This window comes from Leptonychotes weddellii, chromosome 9 (assembly GCF_054177405.1).
Source record: "Leptonychotes weddellii isolate Sample4059 chromosome 9, ASM5417740v2, whole genome shotgun sequence".
NCBI classification, from domain to species: Eukaryota; Metazoa; Chordata; class Mammalia; order Carnivora; family Phocidae; genus Leptonychotes; species Leptonychotes weddellii.
Window position 1 is genome coordinate 10,196,260 of NC_138377.1, and position 12,837 is coordinate 10,209,096.

Sequence of the window (12,837 nt, forward strand, 5' to 3'; positions counted from 1 at the left end):
TTTTTTTTTTTTTAAAGATTTTATTTATTTATTTGACAGAGAGAGAGATAGCCAGAGAGGGAACACAAGCAGGGGGAGTGGGAGAGGGAGAAGCAGGCTTCCCGCTGAGCAGGGAGCCCGACGCGGGGCTCGATCCCAGGACCCTGGGAACATGACCTGAGCCGAAGGCAGACACTTAACGACTGAGCCACCCAGGCGCCCTGACGCTGCTTTCTTCTGATGAGACATAGTTGGAGACTCTCCACAAGGCCAAATAGTTTTGGCCATTTTAGTAGGAAGACTCAGTCTGGGGATAGATACGATATCTTTTTTTTTTCTTAAAAATTTTTTCCTGTGACAGGAAGAACCTCACCATTTAATTCTTCTTACTAGGTTTTTTCAAGTTTACTGGAATGACCTGCTCTATAAATTCTAATTCCTCTTGCTCTGCCTTTCAGATGGCTGTAGGCAGTCAGCACCAGCTAGGGCAGTGGTTCTCAATGCTGAGCATGCCTCAGAATCTCCTGGAAGGTGTATTAAAACTCACAGGTCTGAGCCCCACCCCAGGGAGTGAGGTTCAGTAAGTTCGAGGTGGTGCTCAATAATTTGTATTTCCATCAAGTTCCCAGGTGAAACTCAGGCTGCTGGCAGGGACCCCACTTTGAGAACCACTGGGCTAGGTTATGCCATGGTGACTATAACAAACCACAAAAAGTTTGCTTCTGGGTGGCAAAATACGCAATCCCCAAATATGCCACTTTGGCATAAGGATTATTTTGAGCTGAAGGCAAATGGGAAGAAGCAGATACATGAAAAACCCTCTGCCCTTCCCCTATTTATGTAAAAGCAGGACATAAATTTTTAAAGGTGTTCCCCCCCACCCCCACCCCCACCAGGAAGGACAGACGTTAATCACGGGTGACAGCTCTAGATCCTTATCAGCCCAGAGACAGCGCCAGAGGGATCTATCTAACTAATTTTGCTAAAACTAGCCCTTATCTACCACTAGGTCCCCATATATTTGCCTTCCCACAATTTGCCACCCCTAGAAGCTCAAAGTCTTTTTTCCTTTGTCTTGTCCCTTCGCTAAAAATGTATTGTTCTTTTGTTCAGATGCGATACAAGCCGAAGTTCTAATCACTCCTTTGAGTTACTCATTACTGAGGGCTCCTGTGTGTACACACGATGCACATGTTCATAAATTTCTGTTTGTCTTTCTCTTGTTAATCTGTCTTTCGTTGATCTAATTTATAGACCTCCAGCCAAGGAACCTAAGATGGACAAAGGGAAAACAGTTTTTCTTCCCCTGAATGCTGTCTTGGGGGCAGCTACTCAGGTACCTGGGAGCAGCCGCAGTCTGAAACCTGGCCGCTTGCCATGCCAGAGGGAGACCTCTGGAGGATCTGACACTGGCACTGGCAAGGGAGTATGCACGCTGGCCTGGAAGGGACATGCTCACTGCTACCTACCACTCATTGGCCAAAGCCAGTCCCAGGGTCCCACCAAACCACCAGGAGGTCCTGGAGTGCCATTCTTCCCCTGCTGGCTGAGATCTGAACTTCTTCAGTGGATGGCCCCAGTGACAACCCCAAGGCAGAACTCACGTTCCTCTCCCAGGCTTGTTAGGAACTTTCCTACCCGCCCCTCCCCACTCCCTGGTAGAATGGGCTCCGAGTGTTGCAAAGCCGCTGACGTGCATCTCCATGACACAGCCTGTGATATGAGTGAGAGTATCCATCTCCTGCAGGCGAGCAAGGGCCTCAAGGACTTGCTGTCTTATCCGCAGCTCTGAACACAGTGCCCAGCACATTAGGTGCTTCATAAATATTTAGGGAATGAATAAATCAACACATTTTGGCTACAATGTGAAGAAGATAAAGAATAGTCGTTGCCCCTGTTGGGTGGCGCCTGCTCTCATGATCCCTTTCGCACCACCCTAAGTTTCCATTCATCTTCATTGTCAAGGTCACCAGCGACATGTGGCTACATCTCAGTAGGACTTGACATGCTTGAATGCACCTTTCTACCAGTAGTCACATCCGTAACTTTCTGGATGGCATGTGCTTTTGGGTTTTCTCTTCCTTCTCTGACCAGCTCTTCCCCCAGCCCTCTGGGCTTCTGTGCTGGGCTTGTCTTTCTCACTCTTTCCTCTCTTCCCCCGGAGAGCTCATCAGTTCTCTGGATGGCACCATTTGCCCTCTGCTGCTGACTTAGAAGTCCGGAGCTGGAGCCTTCTCAGGAATGTAGGCTTGTGTGTTCAGATTGGTCAAATCAAAAATCTGGGCTTCATCCTGGTCCTCCTACCTCTTCCTCTCCCGCCCCGGTCTGTCACCACTAGGACCTCAGATGGGTCTACTTCTTGCCATCGCAGTGGACACCACGGGCTCTGTGACTCTCTTGATCCCTACAGCGGACTTCTTAACCATATTTCGAAGGCCAGCCTGTCCATCACATTCCTGTCTCCACTGGGCAGCTAGAGTAATCTTGCCAAAGAAGGAAAATCCGATTATGTCCCTTTCTTCCATGAAACCCTCAGAGACTCCCCGTTGCTCTCAGCACAGACTTCCAGCTCTTTAGCTTGACATAGGATCCTGCATGATCTAATCAGGGCTTTCCACATTGGCTACACATTTGATTCACCTGGGGAACTTTTCAGCCCCTGGGGGGTGGGCACTGGACATTGGTATTTTATCCAAGTGACAGCCAGTGTGGTGAACCCTGCTCCAGACCCTCATGGCCCCTTGCACCCCATCCTTCATCATTCCTTTCTTTTCACTCCAGGCTCCAGCCATTCAGAATTCCTTTCTTGTTCTTCAGGGGTGACCCTTGTCCCATCTTTCTGGAACATGCCCTCCTACCTCCAAAGCCCCCTTCACCTGGCACTGTGGAATGAATGTTTGTGTTCCCCCAAAATGCATATGTGATACCATTTGGAGGTGGGACCTTTGAGAGGTGATCATGAGGGTGGGGCCTTACTGGTAGGATCAGTGCCCTTATAAAAGGGGCTCAGTGAGCTCCCTCTCGTCTTCTGCCATGTGGGGGACACAACAAGAAGATGGCTGTCTAGGAACTTGGCAGTGGACCTCACCAGACACAAAATCTGCCAGCACCAGGATCCTGGACATTCCAGCCTCCAGAACTGTGAGAAATAAATGTCTGTTGTTTATAAAGCACTCGTTCTATGGTATTGTTGTTAGAGCAGCCTGAACTAAGACACCTGGTTAACTCTTTTGCTTCCAATCTTGAGGAAGATATCATTACTTCTGAGAAGACTTGCAGGACCACTGAAGTCTGAGTTAAGCACCCCCCTCTTCTGTGTTTTTATGGTGCCTTGTATTTCTATCAAATAACTCATCAGGCCATATTATGATGACCTATTTCCTTGTGTATAGTTTCCCCCAGGCTCTAAGCTCTGTGGGGACAGGAACCACATCTACCATGCTCACGACCTGGATGTAGTAGGTGCTCAATAAATGCTCATGGAAGGAAGGGAGCACATACCTGGCCCACACTTGGCATGTGTGACTCAGCCCATTGTGTTGCTCCTACCGGCATCTGTCATATGTGGTGTTTTCACCATTGCTGCATCTTTTGACCCCCATAATAGCCCCAAGGAGGAGGCAGAACAAGAATTAACATCCCCATTTTTAGAGTCCCTCACACTGAATCGGCCTGCTCAAGCTCGCACAAGGAGTTAGAGGTACAGCCAGGATCTGAATCGGGTCTTCTGCCCGTTAGCCAGACCCTTCACCCATGACAGCATGCCACAGCGACTCATCCTGATGGGCATGCTAACTAGCCTGTTGGATAATTTAGTTATAAGTAGAGACAGAAGGCTACGTGTCGTGGCACTGTGTTCTGCCTGGGTCATCTCCCGGTTACTGACTAATGGTGGGGGGACTCCCAGTGCAGGCTGATTGGAGGAGGAAAGACGCTTACCTAGACCAGACCCGGGGTCTCCTAAAATCAACCCATGTAGCTGCTCCATGCTTTGCAAGCCTGCTTCTCAGAGTCCTTGGATTTATTTTTTTTTAAGATTTTATTTATTTATTTGAGAGAGAGACAGAGATCGAGAGAGAGAGAGAGAGCATAAGCAGGGAGGAGAAGGAGAAGCAGGTTCCCAACTGAGCAGGGAGCCCGACACGGGGCTCAATCCCAGGACCCTGGGATCATGACCCAAACCAAGGTGCCCAGAGTCCTTGGATTTAAATATGAAAATAACCAAATTGCTTTGTTTACCACTCAGAAAACGTTTACTGAGCACCTAACTGTATATCACTTCAGACTTAAATATCTTACCACGCCACAAGCCTCCAAACAATACATCAGTTTGAGTGCAAGGTAAGCTACTGTGTCAAGGAAATCCAGCACTAGCATGACTTAAAGGACAAGTGTTTCTTTAAACAAGAGTCCACATAGAGCAGTCCAGGTTGGTAAGGTGGCTCGGCACCTCATCACCACCCAGGCTCTTGCCACCTTGTGGCTCAGCCATCCCCTAGGGCATGATCGTCAGCTACATGGTTGAAGCTGATTCACCACCGGTCCTGGCTGCAGCCAACAGGAAGGAGGAGGAGAGCCCAGTGTTGTAAGCCCCAGGCTGTATCACTCACTTCTCATATTCTGTTGGTGGAAGCTTAGTCGTAGCACCACACCTAACCCAGGGAGGCTAGAAAATGCTTGTCTGGGCAGCATGTGCCCGGGACAATTCTGTGATGGTGGGAGTAGAGGGGGGTTTCAGTGGACAGCTACAGGCCTCCACCACCGATGGGGAATGGGGACTCAGGAGAATAAGGGACTTGTCCAAGATGCCCCAGGTAGTAAGTCACAGATCCAAGCCTCCTCCCCAGGGTGTGGATTACTGAGTGCCCTCTACTCATTGCCCCTATGGTCACTCAGCTCTTGTCAGTCTGAGAGTAGAGGGGGAAGGGCTCGCCACGAGGGGCAGTGGGAAGGGCTATTTGGCAAGGGTCATGGCTCAAAAGGTGCCTCCAGTTTAGACCGTTGCTAATTTTCTGCTGTTGGATTCGTCTCTCCATGCTCGGTAGGAGCCATGACATTGCACAAAAGCCAGATTTTCCTTTATAATCAGCGTACTGCACAGCCAAAGGCGAGAGCAGCGTGGGTTTTTGTTTTCCTGGGAATGTGCCCTATTTTCACATTTTTTCATTTCTCTCTAATGGCTCGAGCCTCTCTGCATCTCTGGAAGGGCCTGAATACACGGGAAGAAATGATAATTATGCCAGAAGTAAGACGACAAGTGCTGAGAGAGAAGGACAGATAGAGTGCCAGAGATTTTCATCCAAGGGAGTGCAGATCTGCCACACGGGGAATCACTAAATGCCACTGGGACAGGTGCATCTCCTATCCAGGTGCATTTCCGCAAGCCACCCCCCCCCCCCGAACCAGATGCCAATTTCGCATGGTGAGCATCCTTCTAGCCTGTGCTTTGGGGCTTTAATGAGGGAAAGTTTCACTTTGCCCACTTTGGGGGCTCCTGTACAAACATTCCTGCTAATTCCCACGGCTGGAAAGACGGGAGAAGACCAAGATCCAAGGACCGAAATGGTGTACCACCCGGCGGATGGGAGGAGCTCCCTGTGGCGTCTGAGCAGAAATGCATGGTCCAGAAAGCAAGAGTAGTGAGCCCAGGCGGCCAGCCAGGGCAGCTGTCTGCAGGGAACTTGCCAGATACAAGGCCAGGACTTGCTGGACATGCAAGCTCTTGTCCCCAGCCAGAGAACTGGACGTCCTTTGGTTCGGTTACCCAGATAACATCAGAAACTCGGAGTCAAACAACTGAATAGTCACAATGAGGCTCAGCCCCTCAGGAAAGACATCTAGGTCTTCATCACATTCCAAACCCAGCCCAGGGCCTTGCTATAGTAACTCAGCTTCCCCTAGATCGCACTGGCTTAGCACTTCTGAAGTTTATTTTTCACTCAAATGACATCTAAATTGGGTATGGGGCCAGGCAGCCCTTCTCCATGTGGTTGGCCAGGAATCACGGTCCCTTCCATCTCGTGGCTGTGCCATCTTCAGCACATGGCTTCCGGGGGGCAGGGAGGGGGTTGGTGGGCGGCAAGCTGGTCTGCACTGAGACAGCAGTGGGGGAAAGACATAGAGAGTCCCAAGTGGAAGGTTTTCATAGGTCAGACCTGGATGTGGCAACTCCCAACTGCCCCCACATCCTATGGGTTAGAACTCAGCCACGTGGCCACGGCTGCAAGGGAGGCTGGACATGAAGTCCAACTGTGTGCCCAGGGAGAAGAGGAAGTGACGTGGCAAATAGTCTGGGCCATGCACAAGCAGTCATCTGGTCGGGGACTCAACAAACACAATCCTAACAATGTATCATATTCACATACCCTTGGTCTGGGCCAGGCAGTGTTCCAAGTACATTGTATCTATTGACTCATTTAATCCTGCCAACAACTCTGGGAGGTAAATACCATTATCCTCTTCTGTTTTCAGGTGAAGGAGTCCAAGGGTTCTGAGTGGTTAAGTAACTTGCCAGAGTCACACAGCTCCTAATTGACAAAGCTGGGATTCAGAGGCAGGCAGTCAGGGTCCAGGATCCCTGCTCTTAACCGTCCTGCCTCAAGAATGAGCCTTCCTATCCCAGGCCCCCTTTTTCACGTGAGGAAACGGAGACCCAGAAAAGACAAAGGCCGAAACTGAGTTTCAGGTGCAGAGCTTACTCTCCCGCATGTATAAGCCGTCAGTAAACACTCGTTAAGTGAATGGGTTGGTGGTTCTCTTTTTGTACATGGTTCAAAATGTTTTTAAACTATCAAGCAGGGTTTTAATGTTAGATACTAACTTTCACATGGACCACGACCCTTACTTTGAGGCAAAAGGCTGAATAGGAGGCCGGAACAACAGACTCAACCCATTTGAAAATAAATTCTGCAAGTCTTTTGGGGAATTAAAAAAAAAAAAAAAAAAAAGGCCCAGAGGAGATTTATCACTGTGTTGCATAATAAAGGGCCCCCCAAAGTAATACTAATACTTTAATGGCTGTTATGCAATGCTGATGGGTCTGTATGACTCAGCGTTTTAAATTAATTTAAAGGATTTCTGAAGAATGTTGTTAGCTAGCTTTGGGGCCTCTCCATTCTCCTTCCCCCTTTTAACCAGGTTCTGAAAGCAAACGCTCTAGCAAATTCTTACCTGCAGGGTGGAGATATTTTGGGTAGGGACATGCAGATACTTCAGAAGATATCCAAGAAAGGAAAGAAAAGAGCTTTTGTGACCAACACACAGTTCTGCTCTCCCCTCTGACAACCACCGAAACCACCTTCCACTGGGTCATGCATGTGAGCGGTCATGGGGCCCTTCGAGCCTAGAGAATTCTAATCCCTCAGGCTGCCTGTAAATAATAATGTATAAACTTATGATTAGTATTCTGTTTCAAAGGCCAGTGATCAAAAGACAACAGCGGGCCAGAATGGTGAACTTTAGAACTCAGCTTCTGAATGAACTCTTCACAGGCTCCCTCTGTGGATCCAGACTTCACGCCTCTGGGTCTTGGTTCCAGGACCAGAACATTCTCTTGGTCACCTCAAGAATGCCCCACTGCCTTGGCACATACGTCTGTGCAGGCTGCACTTCTGTAATGAGGAGGTGGTTTCCTGCAACCATTTCTGAGCTTCTCACATCCCCCTCGGGTTTGCGTGGAAAGAGTCCAAGATAGAGGCCCTAGTGTCTCAGGAAGTGAGAGAAAGTGTCTGGCCTTGAAGACACACATACTCTCAGGACATTGGTGCCCTCAAGCAACAATTTTATAAATGGAGCCCTGTTGACCTGTAAGAGATGGAGTTTTCTGAGACAGCAGTAATTTTCTCCCTGCCACAAACATGAATATTCAGCAGCCAAGTTGCATACCTAAGAACCAGGGGATGAGTTTCAGGAGCACTCACAGAGGGACCAGGGAAGAAGTTGGGGGTGCCAGGGCCTGCCGAGGATGGAGATGCTGCTTATCTCTCTCCTTGTCCCCATCCTCTACCCACTTCCCTGTCATTTCTGTTCCCTGTTCCCACTGCCCTGACTCCCAGTAAGATAGCCAAGTCCCACCTAGTTTGTTTCACATCCAAACTCCTACATAGTCCAACTTCCTTTCTACCAAGGTAAGATTCTAAAGGCAGTGAGTCACCATCTTTGGGGTACAGATGCCTTTGAAAATTCACAGAATGCTACAGACCCTATGTCCCCCACCTGCCCCCCTGGGAAAGTGTACAAACTATACACATGGGAATTTGAATACAAATTCTGGAGGACTGGAACCCTTCCCCCAAACCCTTCTTCTAAGGACTCTCAAGAACTCTTAAGGTGATCCTCATCCTACTCCCAAGACCTTACCAGGACTATTTGTAGTTTAGAAAAAAACTGAAAGACCAAACAGCCGTGGATGCTCAAAGAAGTGAAGATCAATTTCTCCTTGCCTCTCCAAGGAGAGAAAGAGAATTCTAATGCTCACGCTAAAAAGATTGAGATGTTTGACATTCAAATAAATTTCAAAAATTCCTTATGCTACAATCCCCTTTTGGAAATCTACAAGGTATTTTAAAGGCTCTGAGAAGATCTGCAACAATGGGGCATCTTTCATTTTGCCGAATCCAACATTTCCCAAACTTATGTGGCCCTGGAACCCTTTTTGCTCCTATCCCTGGGTACGTTCCCATAGAACTGGTGTTTTGAGGAATACTGATGTAGCCTAATCCCTGCATTTTACAGATGGGGAGACTGAGGCCCAGAAAAGGGGCATGACCTTCCCAGGGTCACAGTGAGTCAGTGGAGCCAGGCCTTGGTCTCCTGGCTTGTGGCTCTTTCCATGTGGCAAATTGCCGTAGTAAAGAGGACTCCTCTAAGGACAGGAGGCATGGTACGGTTCTCAGCCCCCTCTTTCCTCTGAGAAGACTGCAGCAGGAGGCAGAACAACGATGTCCAAGTCACTGGGGGTGGGGAGGAGAGGGGGTCACAGAGATGGGCATTGTCAGGGCCCCAGGTTTATAGCCCAGAGCCCAGAAGTGTGTGTGGATTTGCTCCATGGTAATATTCTGAGAGCCTGCTACAAGGGCCCCAAGCAGGACAAGCTCAGCACAGGCTGCAGAATGGGACCTGGAGGCCAGCCCTGGCTCTCAGGGGCACTCTTACAGATCTGGTGACCCTTCTAGCGTCACCAGGGGAACCTGATGGGCCATCCCTAGGAGAACAGACAGCAGGCAACCCCCCACCCCCAGAGCACACCTTGGTAACCAGTGAAAGCAAATTCAAAGGAAGAGCCAGGGCTCCGATGGCTGAGTGGAGCTGCTCTGGGCCCCTGGGATGTGGCTGGAAAGGCAGAAACTCTGCACCGACTGTGCTAGGAATGAGCCTCCCTTTCTGTTTGCTTGTTTAAAACCTACAAATGATGGACTGCATCCCCCCTCTGCCCCCCACTTCTCCAAAGCCTGCTTGGCAGCTAAATGGGGAGCCCTCCCCTATCACTTCCCAAAATCCTGACCCTTAGCAGCCTACCCCCATAGGACACCCACCGGTGGCATTTTCCCAAACATGCCATCTGAGCCTCTCTTCATCTTCCTGACGTCAGGATCGTCCTCTGGTTCATTGCTAAAGACACAGCAATCATGTGATTCATTCGCTCAGAAATCAAAAGATGCTAAGGGTTGCTACGAAGTTGACAGAAAAAGGTCTGCGATTTTTCTATTTAAAAAAACAAACAAACAAACCAATAATCCTCCTTGTCATGCTTATAACTATGTAGAAAATGTATGCATTACTATGTGTGGGCAGAGACTGGAAATAAAAATAACTCCTTTGATAAAAAGAAAATATCAATGGCTTCCCTGGGGTTCTGGGCTGTTCGATGGACAGCAGGTTGCGTCCCTGTTTTCTTGAGTAAAGACAACTCCTCCAATGGAGCTGCCTGAACATGGAGCCCATGGAGGCCCCAGAAGCACCTGTCGATGGTGGCCCTCTGGGAGGTGTCCCTTTACTCCAGGCACCCCCGCCTGGATGGATCAGTGACTTTCCCTGAGGCAGAGGTGTCAGTTTGGGCTGCCTCAGGGACCACCCTTGCAGCCAGCAAGCCAAGAGGAGGCAATTCTCAAAACGAGAGGCACAGAGACTGTCGCGACCAACTGCAGAAGTCCCAGGTCAGGCAGCTCTGGACAATCACTCTGGCCCTGTCACGAGATCCCTGGAGAAAAGACGGCTTCCTGGCCAGGCTCCTGCCTCCTCAGGGTCCCTCCACTACCCCCCCCACTTCTGCCTGCCCACTGTACTTCTCCTCAGACTCTACACCCCAGTTACTCTCCGTGCTGTCCCCTCCCGCCTAGTTTTTATGACTGAACCGGAAGAGGAAGATCTGCGATGAGGCAGTGATCCATAAGACAATGAGCAGGGTTTGGGGGTCTGCAGACCTGTACCCCAGTCTCACATGGGCCTCACAGGTTGGGTGGCTCTGAAAGTGTCACTTCATCTCTTCGTGCCTCAGTTTCCTGGCTGTGAACAATGGGGCTGGTCTTTCCTTAAAGCTCTGTCGCCATCCACTGAGCTCTGAACATCTTGTAGGAGCCCCTCTCTTATGCCACATGCCCCAAAGCCCTCGAGAGTGAGCTGCGGACACCACCCGCACTCCCAACATAGCCCTGGGGTGCACCAGCCGTTCTCCCAAACTTGCATTCCCCCCCGCTGCCGCACTCAGCTCCCAGCATGGGGCTTGGGCTCCACTGTTGTCATTTAGGTTCATCCCTGGATCTTGCTTCCCCCCATCCATTCCCTGGAGCACCTTATGGACTTGCTCTGACTGATGCCTCTGGCTCTGTCCACCCTTAGTGTCTCTCTAACATTCTCCATCTGGCTCTGCCCCTTGGTTTGATTTTTGTCTGGACTTGAGCCCACCCCTGACTCCCCCCTCTATGGGGATTTGGTGAGGTGTCGAAGGTGCGACAAGGTCATGCATATGGGAGCACTAACCTCCGTCGTGTCTGGCATGCGGATGATGCTCACCGAGTCGCCTTCCTCCAGCTTTGTCTTCTTAGTGCTTGGATCTCCTGGCTTCTGGAACCCACGAGTGACCCACACTCATGCCATTCCTTTTGCGATACCGGGTCAAGTATCGGTTCTGCTGGAATGGCAACTGAACTTGGTCTTACACGCCATTTCTGATCAACTGGTGGTGACTTCCCAGAGCGTCGTGCTGCAAAGGAGCAGAGCAAGAGTAGGCTTGAGGGGAAGAAGCCCAGGATGGACCAACGGTGTCTGCCATGAGCATGCGGGGGAGCACTTGCAGTGAGCCTCCAGTCCCTCAGCTCTAAGTGATGGATGAGTCCCGGCCAGCTCCTCGTGGCTTCCTGGGATCAGAGGGAGTCTCACCTTTATCCCTAATGGCAGGCCTGCTGGCTTTAGCTCCAAACCCCTAAATCGGGAAATGTTCAACTGCAGATTGTTTACATTGTGTATTCAGAGTACGAAGTGGTGTTTGAGAAGGGTTGCCATGGAAATGGTGAAGTGAGGAGGCAGCTAACTATGAAGAGAAATAATCCAATATTAACACGCACAAGCTACGCTCTTGGGCTGCTGTAAATTAAATACCATGTTCGCGGGCAGGCAGCCACTGTCCGTGTGCCCAGCTTTAGTCTTTGAAATTGGAAGAAACTACCTCTTGGGTCTAGTTTGTTAAAGAAACCGTAGCCAATTCTGAGGCTCCCTGATTCGGGGGCCAGGATTCCTTTCAGCCCTAAGAGCTGGTGCCTCTAAGCCAGTGGCTTTCAAACTTCGTCGACGGGGGACCCTCTTGGATAAAAGATACCGTGGTCCACCTGCCATGGCCCGTCCTGATTTCCAATGGGAAAGGAACCGTGTGCTAACAGGCCACACCACCATCCAAGCACATGGGAGGGAGCCAGAGGGGCACACACACACCTGCCTTCGCACCGGGGATGTGGGGGATTTGCAAATGAATGATAACATCTGAAATATTAACATCTAGTTATTGGACAGCTGTAGGCTCCCCAAACGGGTGCTGCAAATGGGCATCGCTACACACTGCAGGGTTAACCACACAGCCTACCCCCAGCTCCATGGATACTGGTGAAGCTGGAAAGCACGGCCAACTCGAGGCAGCACCGACAGGACGGTGGCAGTGGGTAGCCTCCCCTGAAGTTGCAGGATTCCCAGCCATTTCTGTTGCCAAGAGCTGGGTGACAGCCAGACTCCTTAGTAGAATGAGGAATTAGAGGCCTCAGTAAATGCTAGCGATGGGCTCCTTTTACCTTATAAACACCAAACATTAGGAACCCTCCATGCTCATTTATTAGTAACCTAGATGGTCTGTGACAAGGAAAGGCTTCGGGAAAGAGTGCCCTTTGTCTGGGGCAAAGGTTTGCGTGTTCGTTTCAGGAGGGTCCCCGAGGCCCTCCCATGGGCTGCAGGTCACTGAGCATCCTGAGCAGGCAAAGCCAAGCAGGTGTGTCTGCAGCTCTGCGGCTCGGTCCCCCACTCCCGACCAAGGTGCTGGAGAACGTTAGTCCCCCAGCCCGGGCTGTGGGCCAGCTGCATCAGAGGCGCCTGGAGACTTGGGGGGAAAAAATGCCTTCCTGGGCCACCGCTCTGGAAATTCCGAACTACAAGGTCAGGGATAAAGCTCAGGGACCTACATTTAAAAATGTCCCCAGAGGGTGTGACAAGCAGCCAGGTGTGGAAGCCTGGGCTCTATCCTGGCAGGGGGCCTGGGCCTAGTTGGAAAAGCCCCAGCACCTCAGTTTCTCCATCTGTACACCAAGGAGGTAGGGCCCGCCCCCGCGCCCCCAGGGGCAGTGAGAGTCACAGGACAGAAGCCTGGAAAGCTCTGGGCTC